The sequence below is a fragment of the Manis pentadactyla genome, chromosome 1 (assembly GCF_030020395.1).
Source record: "Manis pentadactyla isolate mManPen7 chromosome 1, mManPen7.hap1, whole genome shotgun sequence".
In the NCBI taxonomy this organism is placed as follows: domain Eukaryota; kingdom Metazoa; phylum Chordata; class Mammalia; order Pholidota; family Manidae; genus Manis; species Manis pentadactyla.
This window is the reverse complement of record NC_080019.1, coordinates 213,398,977-213,415,362: the sequence shown is the minus strand read 5'-3', so window position 1 is coordinate 213,415,362 and position 16,386 is coordinate 213,398,977.

Below are 16,386 nucleotides of genomic sequence, written 5' to 3'. Positions count from 1 at the left end.
GCACCAATCAAAAGACACAGAGTAATACAATGGATAAAAAAGCAAGATCCATCCATATGCTGCTTACAAGAGACTCACCTCAAACCCAAAGACACGCACAGACTTAAAGTCAAGGGATGGAAAAAGATATTTCAAGCAAACAACAGAGAGAAGAAAGCAGGTGTTGCAATTCTGGTATCAGACAAAACAGACTTCAAAATAAATAAAGTAACAAAAGACAAAGAAGGACCTTACATAATGATAAAGGGCTCAGTCCATCAAGAGGATATAACCATTATAAATATATATGCACCCAATATGGGAGCACCAACATACCTGAAACAAAAATTAACAGAACTAAAGGAGGAAATAGAATGCAATGCATTCATTCTAGGAGACTTCAACACACCACTCACTCTAAAGGACAGATCCACCAGACAGAAAATAAGTAAGGACACAAAGGCACTGAACAACACACTAGAACAGATGGACCTAATAGACATCTACAGAACTCTACATCCAAAAGCAACAGGATACACATTCTTCTCAAGTGCACATGGAACATTCTCCAGAATAGACCACATACTAGGACACAAAAAGAGCCTCAGTAAATTCCAAAAGATTGAAATTCTACCAACCAACTTTTCAGACCACAAAGGCATTAAACTAGAAATAAACTGTTCAAAGAAAGCAAAAACACTCACAAACACATGGAGGCTAAACAACAAGCTCCTAAATAATCAATGGATCAATGACCAAATCAAAATGGAGATCCAGCAATATATGGAAACAAATGACAACAACAACACTAAGCCCCAACTTCTGTGGGACACAGCAAAAGCAGTCTTAAGAGGAAAGTATATAGCAATCCAAGCATATTTTAAAAAGGAAGAACAAGCCCAAATGAACGGTCTAATGTCACAATTATCAAAATTGGAAAAAGAAGAACAAATGAGGCCTAAGGTCAGCAGAAGGAGGGACATAATAAAGATCAGAGAAGAAATAAATAAAATTGAGAAGAATAAAACAATAGCAAAAATCAATGACACCAAGAGCTGTTTCTTCGAGAAAATAAACAAAATAGATAAGCCTCGAGCCAGACTTATTAAGAGGAAAAGAGAGTCAACACAAATCAACAGTATCAGAAACGAGAAAGGAAAAATCACGACGGACCCCACAGAAATACAAAGAATTATTAGAGATTACTATGAAAATCTATATGCTAACAAGCTGGGAAACCTAGGAGAAATGGACAACTTCCTAGAAAAATACAACCTTCCAAGACTGACCCAAAAAGAAACAGAAAATCTAAACAGACCAATTACCAGCAACGAAATTGAAGCAGTAATCAAAAAACTTCCATAGAACAAAACCCCCGGGCCAGATGGATTTACCTCGGAATTTTATCAGACATACAGGGAAGACATAATACCCATTCTCCTTAAAGTTTTCCAAAAAATAGAAGAGGAGGGGATACTGCCAAACTCATTCTATGAAGCTAACATCACCCTAATACCAAAACCAGGCAAAGACACCACCAAAAAAGAAAACTACAGACCAATATCCCTAAGGAACGTAGACGCAAAAATACTCAACAAAATTTTAGCAAACCGAATTCAAAAATACATCAAAAAGATCGTACACCATGACCAAGTGGGATTCATCCCAGGGATGCAAGGATGGCACAACATTCGAAAATCCATCAACATCATCCACCACATCAACAAAAAGAAAGACAAAAACCACATGATCATCTCCATAGATGCTGAAAAAGCATTTGACAAAGTTCAACATCCATTCATGATAAAAACTCTCAGCAAAATGGGAATAGAGGGCAAGTACCTCAACATAATAAAGGCCATCTATGAAAAACCCACAGCCAACATTATATTGAACAGCGAGAAGCTGAAAGCATTTCCTCTGAGATTGGGAACTAGACAGGGATGCCCACTCTCCCCACTGTTATTTAATATAGTACTGGAAGTCCTAGCCCCGGCAATCATACAAAACAAAAAAATACAAGGAATCCAGATTGGTAAAGAAGAAGGTAACTGTCACTATTTGCAGATGACATGATACTGTACATAAAAAACCCTAAAGACTCCACCCCAGAATTACTAGAACTGATATCGGAATACAGCAAAGTTGCAGGATACAAAATCAACACACAGAAATCTGTGGCTTTCCTATACACCAACAATGAACCAACAGAAAGAGTAATCAGGAAAACAACTCCATTCACAATTGCATCAAAAAAAATAAAATACCTAGGAATAAACCTAACCAAAGATGTGAAAGACTTATACTCTGAAAACTACAAGTCCCTCTTAAAAGAAATTAAAGGGGACACTAACATATGGAAACACATCCCATGCTCATGGCTAGGAAGAATTAACATCGTCAAAATGGCCATCCTGCCCAAAGCAATATACAGATTTGATGCAATCCCTATGAAACTACCAGCAACATTCTTCAATGAACTGGAACAAATAATTCAAAAATTCATATGGAACCAACAAAGACCCCGAATGGCCAAAGCAATGCTGAGAAAGAATAATAAAGTAGGGGGGATCTCACTCCCCAACTTCAAGCTCTACTATAAAGCCATAGTAATCAAGACAATTTGGTACTGGCACAAGAACAGAGCCACAGACCAATGGAACAGACTAGACAATCCAGACATTAACCCAGACATATATGGTCAATTAATATTTGATAAAGGAGCCATGGACATACAATGGCGAAATGACAGTCTCTTCAACAGATGGTGCTGGCAAAACTGGACAGCTACATGTAGGAGAATGAAACTGGACCATTGTCTAACCCCATATACAAAAGTAAACTCAAAATGGATCAAAGAGCTGAATGTAAGTCATGAAACCATTAAACTCTTGGAAGAAAACATAGGCAAAAACCTCTTAGACATAAACATGAGTGACCTCTTCTTGAACATATATCCCCGGGCAAGGAAAACAGCAGCAAAAATGAACAAGTGGGACTATATTAAGCTGAAAAGCTTCTGTACAGCAAAAGACACCATCAATAGAACAAAAAGGAACCCTACAGTATGGGAGAATATATTTGAAAATGACACATCCGATAAAGGCTTGACGTTCAGAATATATAAAGAGCTCACATGCCTCAACAAACAAAAAACAAATAACCCAATTAAAAAATGGGCAGAGGAACTGAACAGACGGTTCTCCAAAAAAGAAATACAGATGGCCAACAGACACATGAAAAGATGCTCCACATCACTAATTATCAGAGAAATGCAAATTAAAACTACAATGAGGTATCACCTCACACCAGTAAGGATGGCTGCCATCCAAAAGACAAACAACAACAAATGTTGGCAAGTATGTGGAGAAAGGGGAACCCTCCTACACTGCTGGTGGGAATGTAAACTTGTTCAACCATTGTGGAAAGCAGTATGAAGGTACATCAAAATGCTCAAAACAGACATACCATTTGACCCAGGAATTGCACTCCTAGGAATTTACCCTAAGAATGCAGCAATCAAGTATGAGAAAGACCAATGTACCCCTATGTTTATCGCAGCACTATTTACAATAGCCAAGAATTGGAAGCAACCTAAATGTCCATCTATAGATGAATGGATAAAGAAGATGTGGTACATATACACAATGGAATACTACTCAGCCATAAGAAAAGGGCAAATCCTACCATTTGCAGCAACATGGATGGAGCTGGAGGGTATTATGCTCAGTGAAACAAGCCAAGCAGCGAAAGAGAAATATCAATTGATTTCACTCATCTGTGGAGTATAAGAACAAAGGAAAAACTGAAGGAAGAAAACAGCAGCAGAATCACAGAACTCAGGAATGGACTAATAGGTACCAAAGGGAAAGGGACTGGGGAGGGTGGGTGGCTAGGGAGGGATAAGGGGGGGAGAAAAAGGGGGGTATTATGATTAGCATGCATGCGGGGGTGGGAGAAGGGGGAGGGCTGTACAACACAGAGAAGACAAGTAGTGATTCTACAACATTTTGCTACGCTGATGGACAGTGACTGTAAAGGAGTATATGGGGGGACCTGGTATAGGGGAGAGCCTAGTAAACAAAGTATTCGTCATGTAAGTGTAGATTAATGATAATAAAAAAATTTTTTTAAAAAAAATGCAGTTCCTGTGTGGTGACCTCCAATGAGTTCTACACAATGATATAAAGAGCATATAAAAGTGTAGGCAAAGGGTCTGTTTGTGTTTATACAGAGGATCAAAGCCTAATTTGGCTACCCCGAAAATGAACCAAGATACGATATGAAAAAGAACTTCCAACATCAGCACTGTCAGGAAGACTCATGACAGAAGATGATCAGCAAAAAAAAAACCCCAACAAAGATCCACGCACTGCCACAGCTGTAGATGCACTCATCCCAGCAGTTCCTGGACTTTCCATGGGAATGATGAAGGAGATATCTAAGCTGGCCTGTGCATACAGTAAAACAACAAATTTGACTGGATCTATACTGTTGGAACTCAACCAAGAATTAGGAGAAGTACAAATTGTAGCACTCCAAAATCTTACGATCACAGACTATTTACTGTTAAAAGAACATATGGGACGTGAACAGTCCCCAGGAATGGGGTGTTCTAGTTTATCTGAATTCTCTCAGACTGTTTAAGTTCAGTCGGACAATATCCACCATATCATAGATAAGTTTTCACAAATGCCTAAGGTGCCTAACTGGTTTTCTTTGTTTCACTGGAGATGGCTGGTAATTACAGTTATGCTTTTTTTTACATAACTGTACTCCTATTATGTTAATGTGTGTGCACAATTTAATTAGTAGTTTAAAACCTATCCATGCTGGTTACTCTACAAGAAGATATGTCAAAGAAATAATCAATCTTCCCAGGTGCCTGCTACTTCTATAGCTTTTCTTCTTCCTACCTAATTACAACCCTTAAATAGAATTCGTGCCACATGTCGAATTTACCGAGTATCATAATTCTTCCAAGTGGTAAAGACACCTCAAAACAAATGCTGGGCATAGAAGCCACAGGGCATAAATCTGCAAAGAAGTAAAAAGCTAACCTTTTCAAACAATAAGGCTTCTCTCTCACTTACCAACTTAACATTTCCTTGTATGGCCCCGGAAGATGACTGGTTAGCCAGAGACGGGTAAGATTCCTCAAGGGAGGAACAACCTAAGACAGGCACAGTCGCAGAGGGCCATCAGGTGAGAAAATGGGGATCGACAGAGGTGAGGCTTAGAACCTCACCCTCCCTGTTCTGAGAGAAATCTTCTGCATCCGTGGATGTTTTATTGCCCTTGTCTAGCTCGGATTAACACATAGTCTACAGGCACACACCTGATCATCTACATTTGCTCTCTTACAACACTAAACTATGTTTTCTACCTTTATCTTGTATCTACCTACCACTTCAGCATTTTATTAAAAATAATAATAATAGAGAAATGTGGTATCCACATATAAATCAAGTATGAAAATCAAATGAATATTCATATTTGAACTGACTGTTTATAGTTCATAATGCATGAACAAAACCGAAAGCTTCTGTGATGACTGCCCTTGCACTGTTCACCATGTAACTTATTCACTATGTAAGAATTTGTACTCCATGTAAGAACTTGTTCGTTATGCATCAGAAGATTGGAGACTGACGAAAATTAGGCTTGGGGTGGATTAATGATTGTGCATTGAGTATTGACCCCCCTATACAGAATTTTATTGTTGTTAACAACCATTTGATCAATAAATATGAGAGATGCCCTCACAAAAAAAAAAATTTATATATATATATATGTATATATAAACACACTTCCAATTGTAAAATAAATAAGTAACCGGGATGTAATGTATAGCATAAGGAATATAGTCAAAATATTGTATCAACTTGGTATGGTGATAGCTGGTATCTGGAGTTATCATGTATATAAATGTTGAATCACTGTGTTGTACACCTGAAACTAATGTAATACTGAGTGTCCACTACCCTTCAATAAAAAATAATTATCGAGGGAAAAAAAAGAATTTAAAAAAAAATTAATTAATTATTTAATTAATTAATTAATATCTATGCACCCAACGGAGGATCACTGACATATATGAAGCAATACTAACAGAAATAAAGTGGGAAAAAGAATGCAATGCATTCATTTTAGGAGACTTCAACACACCACTCACACCAAAGGACATATCAGCCAGACAAAAAATAAGTAAAGAGGCAGAGGCACTGAACAACACATTAGAACAGATGAACCTAACAGACATCTACAGAACACTCCATCCAAAAGCAACAAGATACACATTCTCCTCAATGCACATGGAATATTTTCAAGGATATAGCATATACTAGGCCACAAAAAGAGCCTCAGTAAATTCAAAAAGATTGAAATTCTACCAACCAGCTTTTCAGATCACAAAGGTATGAATCTAGAAATAAATTACACAAAGAAAATGAAAAATGCTCACAAACACATGGAAGCTTAATAACATGCTCCTAAATAATTAATGGATGAAATACCAAATAAAAATAGATCAAGCAATATATGGAGACAAATGACAACAATAATTCAATATCGCAAAATCTGTGGTACATAGTGAAAGCTGTGATAAGAGGGAAGTACACTGCAACACAGGCCTACCTAAGGAAAGAAGAACAATCCCAAATGAACAATCTAAACTCACAATTAACGAAACTAGAAAAAGAACAAATGAGACCCAAAGTCAGTAGGAGGGACATAATAAAGATTAGACCAAAAACAAATAAAATTGAGAAGAATAAAACAATAGAAAGAATCAATGAAAGCAGGAGCTGGTTCTTTGAGAAAATATACAAAATAGATAAATTCCTGGCCAGATTTACCAAGACAAAAAGAGAGTCCACACACATAAACATAATCAGAAATGAGAAAGGAAAAATCACTACCAACACCACAGAAATACAAAGAATTCTGAGAGAATCCTATGAAAAATTATATGCTAACAAACTGGATAACCTAGAAGAAATGGACAACTTTCTAGAAAAATACAACCTTCCAAGGCTGACCCAGAAAGAAACAGTAAATCTGAATAACCAATTACCAGCAAGGAAATTGAATTGGTAATCAAAAAACTACCTAAGAACAAAACCCTGGACCAGATTGCTTCACTGCTGAATTTTATCAAACATTTAGTGAAGAACTAATACCCATACTCCTTAAAGTTTTCCAAAAAGTAGAAGAGGAGGGAAAACTTCCAAACTCATTCTATGAGGCCAGCATCACTCTAATACCAAAACCAGACAAAGTCACCACAAAAAAAGAAAATTACAGACCAATATCCCTGGTGAACATCAATGCAAAAATACTCAACACAAAATTAGCAAACCGATTAAAAAATACTTCAAAAAGTTCATCCATCATGATCAAATAGGATTTATTCCAGTGATGCAAAGATGGTAGAACGTTTGAAAAACCATCAACATCATCCACCACATCAACAAAAAGAAGGACAAAAGCACATGGTTATCTCTATAGATGCTGAAAAAGCATTTGACAAAATTCAACATCCATTCATGAGAAAAACTATCAACAAAATGGATATAGAGGGCAAATACCTCAACATAAGAAAGGCTGTATATGAGAAACCCACAGCCAACATCATACTAAACAGTGAAAATCTGAAAGCTTTTCGTTTAAGATCATGAACATGACAAGGATGCCCACTCTCCCCATTTTTATTCAACATAGTTCTGGAGGTCCTAGCCATGGCCATCAGACAACACAAAGAAATAAAAGGCATCCAGATAGGCAAGGACGAAGTTAAACTGTCCCTGTTTGCAGATGACTTGATATTGTACATAAGAAACCCTAAAGAATCCAATCCAAAATTACTAGATCTAATATCTGAATTCAGCAACGTTGTAAAATACAAAATTAATACACAGAAATATGTTGCATTCCTATACACTAACTGTGGGGGGGGGGATGAACTAGCAGAAAGAGAAATCAGGTAAACAATTCCATTCACAATTGCATCAAAAAGAATAAAATCCCTAGGAATAAATGTAACCAAGGAAGCAAAAGACCTATACTCTGAAAACTGCAAGTCACTCGAGAGAAATTAAAGGACATACCAATAAATGGAAACAGATCCCATGCTCATGGATAGGAAGAATTAATATTGTCAAAATGACCATCCTGCTTTAGCAATCTACAGATTCAATGCAATCCCTATCAAAATACCAACAGCGTTCTTCAACGAACTAGAGCAAATAGTTCTAAAATTCATATTGAACCACAAAATACCCCGAATAGCTAAAGCAATCCTGAGAAGGAAGAATAAATTGAGGGGGTGATTACACTCCATGACTTCAAATTCTCCTACCAAGCCACAGTATTCAAGACAATTTGATATTGGCACAAGAACAGACCCAGAGACCAATGGAACAGACTTGAGAGCACAGATAGAAACCCAAGCATATATGGTCAATTAATATATGAAAAAGGAGCCATGGACATAAAATGGGGAAATGAAAGCCTCTTTAACTGCTGTTGTTGGCAAAATTGGACAGCTACAGGCAAGAGAATGAAACTGGATTATTGTCTAACCTCATACACAGAAGCAAACTCAAAATGGTCAAAGACCTGAATGTAAGTCATGAAACCATAAAACTCTTGGAAGAAAACATAGGCAAAAATCTCTTGAATATAAACATGAGCAATTTTTTCCTGAATGCATCTCTTTGGGCAAAGGAAACAAAATAAAAAAGGAACAAATGGGACTACATCATGCTAAAAAGCTTCTGTACAGCAAAGGACACTATCAGCAGAACAAAAAGGCATCCTATAGTATGGGAGAATGTATTTGTAAATGACACATCTGTCAAGAGGTTAACATCCAAAATATAGACAGAATTCACACACCTCAAAATCCAAAAAGCAAATTACCCAATTTAAAAATAGGCAGAAGATATGAAGAGACAATTCTCCAAAGAAGAAATTCAGAGGCCAACAGGCACATGATAAGATGCTCTACATCACTTATTATCAGGGAAATGCAAATAAAAACTACAATAAGATATCACCTCACACCAGTTAGGATGGCCAGTATCAAAAAGACTAAGAACAACAAATGCTGGTGAGGATGCGGAGAAAGGGGAAACCTCCTACACTGATGGTCAGAATGTCCCCTATGTTTATCGCAGCACTATTTACAATAGCCAAGGAATGGAAGCAACCTAAATGTCCATCAGTTGATAAATGGATAAAGATGATGTGGTACATATACACAATGGACTATTATTCAGCCATAAGAAGAAAACAAATCCTATCATTTGCAATAACATGGATGGAGCTAGAGGGTATTATGCTCAGTGAAATAATCCAGGTGGAGAAAGACAAGTACCAAATGATTACACTCATCTGTGAAGAATAAGAACAAAGAAAAAAAAAACTGAAGGAACAAAACAGCAGCAGACTCACAGAACCCATGAATGGACTAACAGTTAAAAAAGGGAAAGGGACTGGGGAGGGTGGGTGGGAAATGAGGGAGATGTGGAATATGGGGCATTACGATTGGCACACATAACGTTGGGTGGGGACACGAGGAAGGTAATATAAGAGAAGACAAGTAGTGACTCTATAGCATCTTACTATAGTGATGGACAGTGACTGTAATGGGGTATGTGGTGGGGACTTGATAATGGGGGGAAATCTAGCAACCACAGTGTTGCTCATGTGATTGCATATTTATGATACCAAAATAAAATATATATATATATTTCAGGTATGGAAACAAAACAAAAAATATAGTAAAACACAAGTTACCATATTGCTTACTTTGTTAGGTGACAAATTTAGATATTAAGGACCAATCTTTCAGAACTATTTATATCTAAATAGCCAAAATTTTTAAATTTTATTATATAACAGACAGATTCCATTATTTTTTTTAATTGTAGATGAATTTGTTTTGTTTCTCCCAATGGAGATTTTTGAGTATTTAATTAAAGGCCTCATTGCCCGATCATTAAATTCAAAGAAGCATATCTAATGTGAACACTTAAATATAATGTCACTCATTAGTCTTTAATGAAGAGAAACTTATTCTTTCTCTAAAGAACAGCTGTAAAAATAGTGTCTGTCACCTACAAAATTATATATTCACCGGGTTATTAATATGCATTTAATGACTTTGAATTATGTCTTCACAACTGTTATTATGCATGTTTATTTCTTTTGGCTTCATCTGTAAATGAGGTTAATTGAAGTCAGAAATCCCAGAATTCTCATGCTCCCCAGGACACCACGCTGAAACACAATCTAGATTTTCCTGGATACCTTAACAGATTTGACATGAATCTCTTTGTTTTCTATACCACTCATTCTTTTAGTGGTTCTTTACCTTCATAGCAATTTTCAAAATGCCTTAGTCATAAAATCTGTCATTAGACAGTTAACATTCATCTGGAGCTCTTTTTCCTATGATCTAGTCAAGAAATTTGATTTTAATGTCTGTGCCATTACCTGACTCTGAAAGATGAAACTTAGAATAAAGGAAAGCAAATTGCAGTTGATTCACAAGAGTTGCATCACCATTATCATTATGATCACTATCACCAGTGCACTCACCACTGACTCTGCCATTCTTGAAAAATATACTGAGATCTATTATACATTGAATTCCTATGTTCTGTTTTTTTGACCACTGAACCATGTAGGACTTGAAATCTATATCTTTTTCTTTTTTTTTAAATAAAGTATCATTGATATACAATTTTATGAAGGTTTCACATGAGCAACACTGTGGTTACTACATGCACCCATATTGTTGAGTCTCCCCCAACACCCCATGGCAGTCACTGTCCATCAGCATAGTTATTTTTCCTTTTAAATGAGAAAGAGTTGTTTCTGCTGATACTCAGCAAAACATCTATACAAAAAACCTTTTTCTTAAAAGCAGTCAATTATCCATGCCTATCCAAATAGCATTATGTTTGGCTTTGGTAAACTGAGCATGTGTATTTTTTATTGAACTTTTAAAATTTTATCTAGGAGTTTTAGTGTCATGTAGGTAGAGTTTTATTATGTTTGCAAGTATATTACTATCTTGTTAAAATATAGTTCATCATAAAGCAAAGTTCAGTATTAATACTCTTTAAAGTATATCCAACATGTTTTAGTTACAGAAGCAACTGAAATATTTCATCGTAGACACATTTGCATACATTCAGGTTCCATGGCACAGCTCCAAGAATTACAAAATAGCATTATTCTATTTTTTTTACTCATTCAACAAATATTTATTCAGTCTCTCTTATTCCAGACAAAGTGCTATGTGCTAAAGGTACAGTGATGTAGTCTCCCATTTGTGCATATAAATACATATGTTTCATAATAATAATTACATGTTTTTCCCTGTATTTGGAGATATTGTTCTTTATACTCTAAATATTTTATACTTTTTTATTGTAACAGTAATGTGAGCCACAATATTATATAAACAAGGGTGTTACTCATAGTCTACAGGCACACACCTGATCATCTACATTTGCTCTCTTACAACACTAAACTCTGTTTTCTACCTTTATCTCGTATCTACCTACCACTTCAGCATTTTATTAAAAATAATAATAATAGAGAAATGTGGTATCCACATATAAATCAAGTTTAAAAATCAAATGAATATTCATATTTGAACTGACTGTTTATAGTTCATAATGCATGAACAAAACCGAAAGCTTCTGTGATGACTGCCCTTGCACTGTTCACCATGTAACTTATTCACTATGTAAGAATTTGTACTCCATGTAAGAACTTGTTCGTTATGCATTAGAAGATTGGAGACTGACGAAAATTAGGCTTGGGGTGGATTAATGATTGTGCATTGAGTATTGACCCCCCTATACAGAAATTTATTGTTGGTAACAACTATTTGATCAATAAATATGAGAGATGCCCTCACAAAAAAAAAAAAAAATATATATATATATATATATATAAACACACTTCCAATTGTAAAATAAATAAGTAACCGGGATGTAATGTATAGCATAAGGAATATAGTCAAAATATTGTAACAACTTGGGATGGTGATAGCTGGTACCTAGAATTATCATGTATATAAATGTTGAATCACTGTGTTGTACACCTGAAACTAATGTAATGTAATACTGTGTGTCAACTACCCTTCAATAAAATAAAAATAAAAAAAAAAAAACAAGGGTGTTACTGCTGAAATTACCACAAACATTCAACAAAATGTTTAATCTTGTGTCTTACATAGCTTTCATAATCTATCTACTCTACCAAGTTGTACAACACTATACATAGAGGGTGTCCCAAAAACTTTTCACAGTGTTTATTTCATTGAATAAAAGGAGTAAAATGAAGCTTTTTTCACTTTTAAAGTAATTTGGCTGTTTAAATTTTCCTAAGGCCACTTTGACACATACATTTTCAAGTTATGTAGAAGTTCTCTAGCTACTCTACTTTAATTATTTATTAGTATTTCTGAAATAGATTCTCTATTTAAGACTGCTCATCCTAAAAGCCTCACCTCCAGCATCCTCTTCTACTTTCCCCAACTCCTTAGTCCCAACCCAGTAACATCAAAATATCTAATATCTGGAAAATATACACTCACCTTTTTAAGTCTTACTAAAAGTTCACTTTTCCTATAAAACTTTGGTACTTTGATAATCCCTGATACTTTCCCCCATACAATTGACTACCCCTTATTGTATTTCCCTGCAGTACCTCATTTTCATTTTATATAATAATAATGCAATCATTTTATTACATTTATTTGTTTATAAGTATAATCTATATAAAAACCTCATTGTGCTGACTCAAGTTTTGGTGTATTCAAAACAATTCTACACATAAAAGATAATTAAAAGTAATTCACTTTTATACTCAAAATGGAATTTATATTTCGCCAACCCATAGAATTCTTCAAAAATCCATCATACTGATTGATCTTTGCAATATACAGAATCTTACATACAAGACTGTCAATGTCAAATAATTGTTTTGGTCAAAAGTCAAATTAATAAGACAGTCTAGGTTGGTAGAGATGAGAACACAGCTGGACTGACTGATTATGGGGCTGCAAAACAGGAAGGTGGTTGATAGGAAGAATACAATGAATTTGTAGGGTTTGGAAGCCAGAATCTGTACTGTCACTTATTAGTCAAAACTCTTGTTTGCAAATGACAAAAATTTAATTCAAACTGATTTGGCTATGCCATTGTAAATTCTAGGGAGTCTTTAAGAACAGCTGGAACAAATGCTGAAACATGTTATCAAGAATTACGTGCTGGTTTTTTTCTTAGCATAATTTTTTCCCTACAGTAGCCCCTCAGGGTCTCCATTTATCCAGCTTAACTAAGACCCCAGTAGGACACCTTTCCCAAAGTTCCAGCAAGTTACAGGATTGAATCTTATGATCAAACTTGGGACTCCCAAATTAGGACTATGGTTAGCTAAGACCGGGTCTCATGATCACCCCATGAGGTGGGGATTCTGTCAACCCCATCTTGGCTGCAGGACTAAGAGTATAGATGGAAACCAAGGAGCTGTCAGCAGAGGAAGGAAGAGATGCAGCTGGTCAGGCAAAACAACAAATGTGTACTGCACCTCACGTGAACTAAAATGTACTGCAGGTGGGTATTCTTGTTTTACAAAGGTTTTCATGCTAAAATATCTAATGGAGCCCATAAAATAAAAGGACACATTATCAATCATCTACAGAAACTTTTCACATTTCAAATTTCAGAAATTCACTTTCCCTTCAGTTACATTTTCATATCAACAGTATGAATTATATCTTTTGAAACCTTAGTTGCCCTGCTCTATTGACTAAAATGAGCAAATAACTCAAGTGAAATAGCCTTCCTCTCTCTCTGTCTTTCTGTATTCTATATCTCTTATGCATATCGATCATATATATGATGCATTTCAATTCTTCTCAGAGTGCCCATTAAGGACAGTGAGTATATATGGTACCACTTCAAAGAGCTCCATGAATTTATTGAACTTTTCACTTGTCCTAATTCATTTTGCATCTCTTACTTCCTCGGTGCTTTTCCAAGAATGACTGTGTGTGCACATAGAGACTTTGCCTGTATAAACATTTCCCTCTGACACCTCCTATGTGAGGAAATTGCTTTATATTTGTATGCTTTTCCACCTCCCCTCCTCTCCTCTTTCGCTTATCTCCAGACTCTCTCTACTGGGGTTCTGCTCTACAATCTTAAAGATACTTCTAAGTCTTCACCTTTTGTACATGGACTCCAGTTCAGTCCCGCTTCTTCATAAACTGACTATTTTCTCTTTCTTATTCTTCTTACCATCAAAATTCTTTAGTGGCAGTCTGCTCTCAATGTCTCTGTTACCTCTAACTCCATCTACCTTACAGTGTGACTTTTGGGCCCAACCATTCTATTGAGGGTGCAGTGTTTTTCACACTGATTATAAAAAACCCAAGCATAATACCTTCATCTCTGCAATAATATAATGTTATATATATTATTATCTTTGTATAATATAATGTTGCAACAATTATAGCAATAACTAACATTAATGAAACCCAGGTGCCAGGCTAAAGTTTTTACAAGGTTTTTCTCATATGTCATTTAGTTCTCACAACATCTCTAAGAGGCAGGCTCTGTTTTTAATCTCCACAGAAAATAGATGCTTAAAAATTTGAAGTAAATTACCCAAGAGTGGTACAACCAGGCTCGATCCTGGTCTTCTTATCTGCTGTACTAAATGCCTATGTTTCCTCTTAGTCCATTATCTTAGTATCCACCTTACAACCAGCTCTCTGATTCCTCTTCTAAAGAGGTTAAAATATCAGAAATTATCAGTGATAAAAAATCACCAAGTACAATGCTGTTCTCTGTCCTAAACTGCCTTCTTTTTGAAGTAATAACAATAGCAATGTAAAATTGTATCCATTAGGGAGACTAATAATCTCTATTATGTGTTACCTTCCCTTAAGAACATGACACTTCGAGTACAGGGACCATTTATTAAAGGAAACAAGTGAATAAAGACTTTATGTAACATATCATACAGCAGGGTTGGTTCTCAGCACATGGGGATAGATATCAGTAAAGATTTCCTGGTCTTAGCACTGATTGTTTCTCCCACACACCTTCTACAGTAGCAATATGGCTATTTATTCTTCAGACACAAGTGTGTGACTAGTGTGATGTTTGTTCTACATATGAGGCAAATTAAATAATGCAAACTTTGTGGTATCCTTCCACAACCAACATTCTGCTAAGATTAAAGTAGTATTTGGGGAAATCCTGTAAAGAAAATGATATAGGATTAAATGAGATGGGGAAATATTCTCCCTAGAAACTACTGTCCTGTATAAATGACACTCAGTTTGCAATGTCATGGGTAACCAACATCAGTAGGAGTTGGAGTATGCTGTAAGACTTAAAAGTAATTTTGTTCAGGTCAGAGATGTGACTTATTACTCAGGATCTGCCTGCTGTACAATTCTCTCTTATTCACTGATTTTCTGTATCAGTTTATCAGTTACATTTAGGAGCTTGATCTTGCTTTCTACTTAAAACACACAGCAAGTCTTAACACTCCGAGGAAAGCACCCTGCAATTGGAGCTGCCGCACTTTTCATTAATCCAAAGTTAACTTGATCTTGCTTAGATTCTTAAGTCAAATGGAAGTCAAGAACAGAAGAGGAAGGAAAGGAGTCAGAAACAGTTTCACATTGAACTAACTTATAAAATACTTTGTACTTTTGGTAGAGTGTTGAAGTCCTTGTAACACAGTCACATTCCTTTCTACCCAAACTAAGGCCTTACTGAACTGAACATTCTTGACAACCACTGGTTTCACTTTCAGGATACTACATTGATAATACCCTATTATGCTGCAGATGCCTGCTTTATTAAAATTTATATTTGCTTCTGCTTAGAAAGAGAAAAGCAGTAAGAAAAGGAAGTTTGAGTTGTTTAACAACACTATGGCTGAATCTCAAGGATGTATTATCATCCATGATTAACTCATTTGTGAGCAGTTTAATTGAAGTGCATACCTTCATCCTAAATGTGCGAAGTCCACTTTGGGCCCAGCCATCATTACTGAGGTAAAGACAAGACAAAGCAATCCATGCATGCACTGATGAATATATGAAAGCTGTTTCTAAATCATTCCTAAATAGTTTCTACTTTCCATTCTCACAGGTGACTTCTCCATTAATATGACCCAGATACTAAGTATTGATAGGTCTGTAGCCAGTGTGATAATGCTTGTGATTCTAATGGATCATCTAACCACTGCAACGTCGTGAATAAAGCAAGGGGTTTATATTCTCTTTATTAAGATGTTGCACAGGCATTGTACTTTGTAAGTTTCAAGTTTAACAGTCTGGAAAAGATAATAGTATTCCTG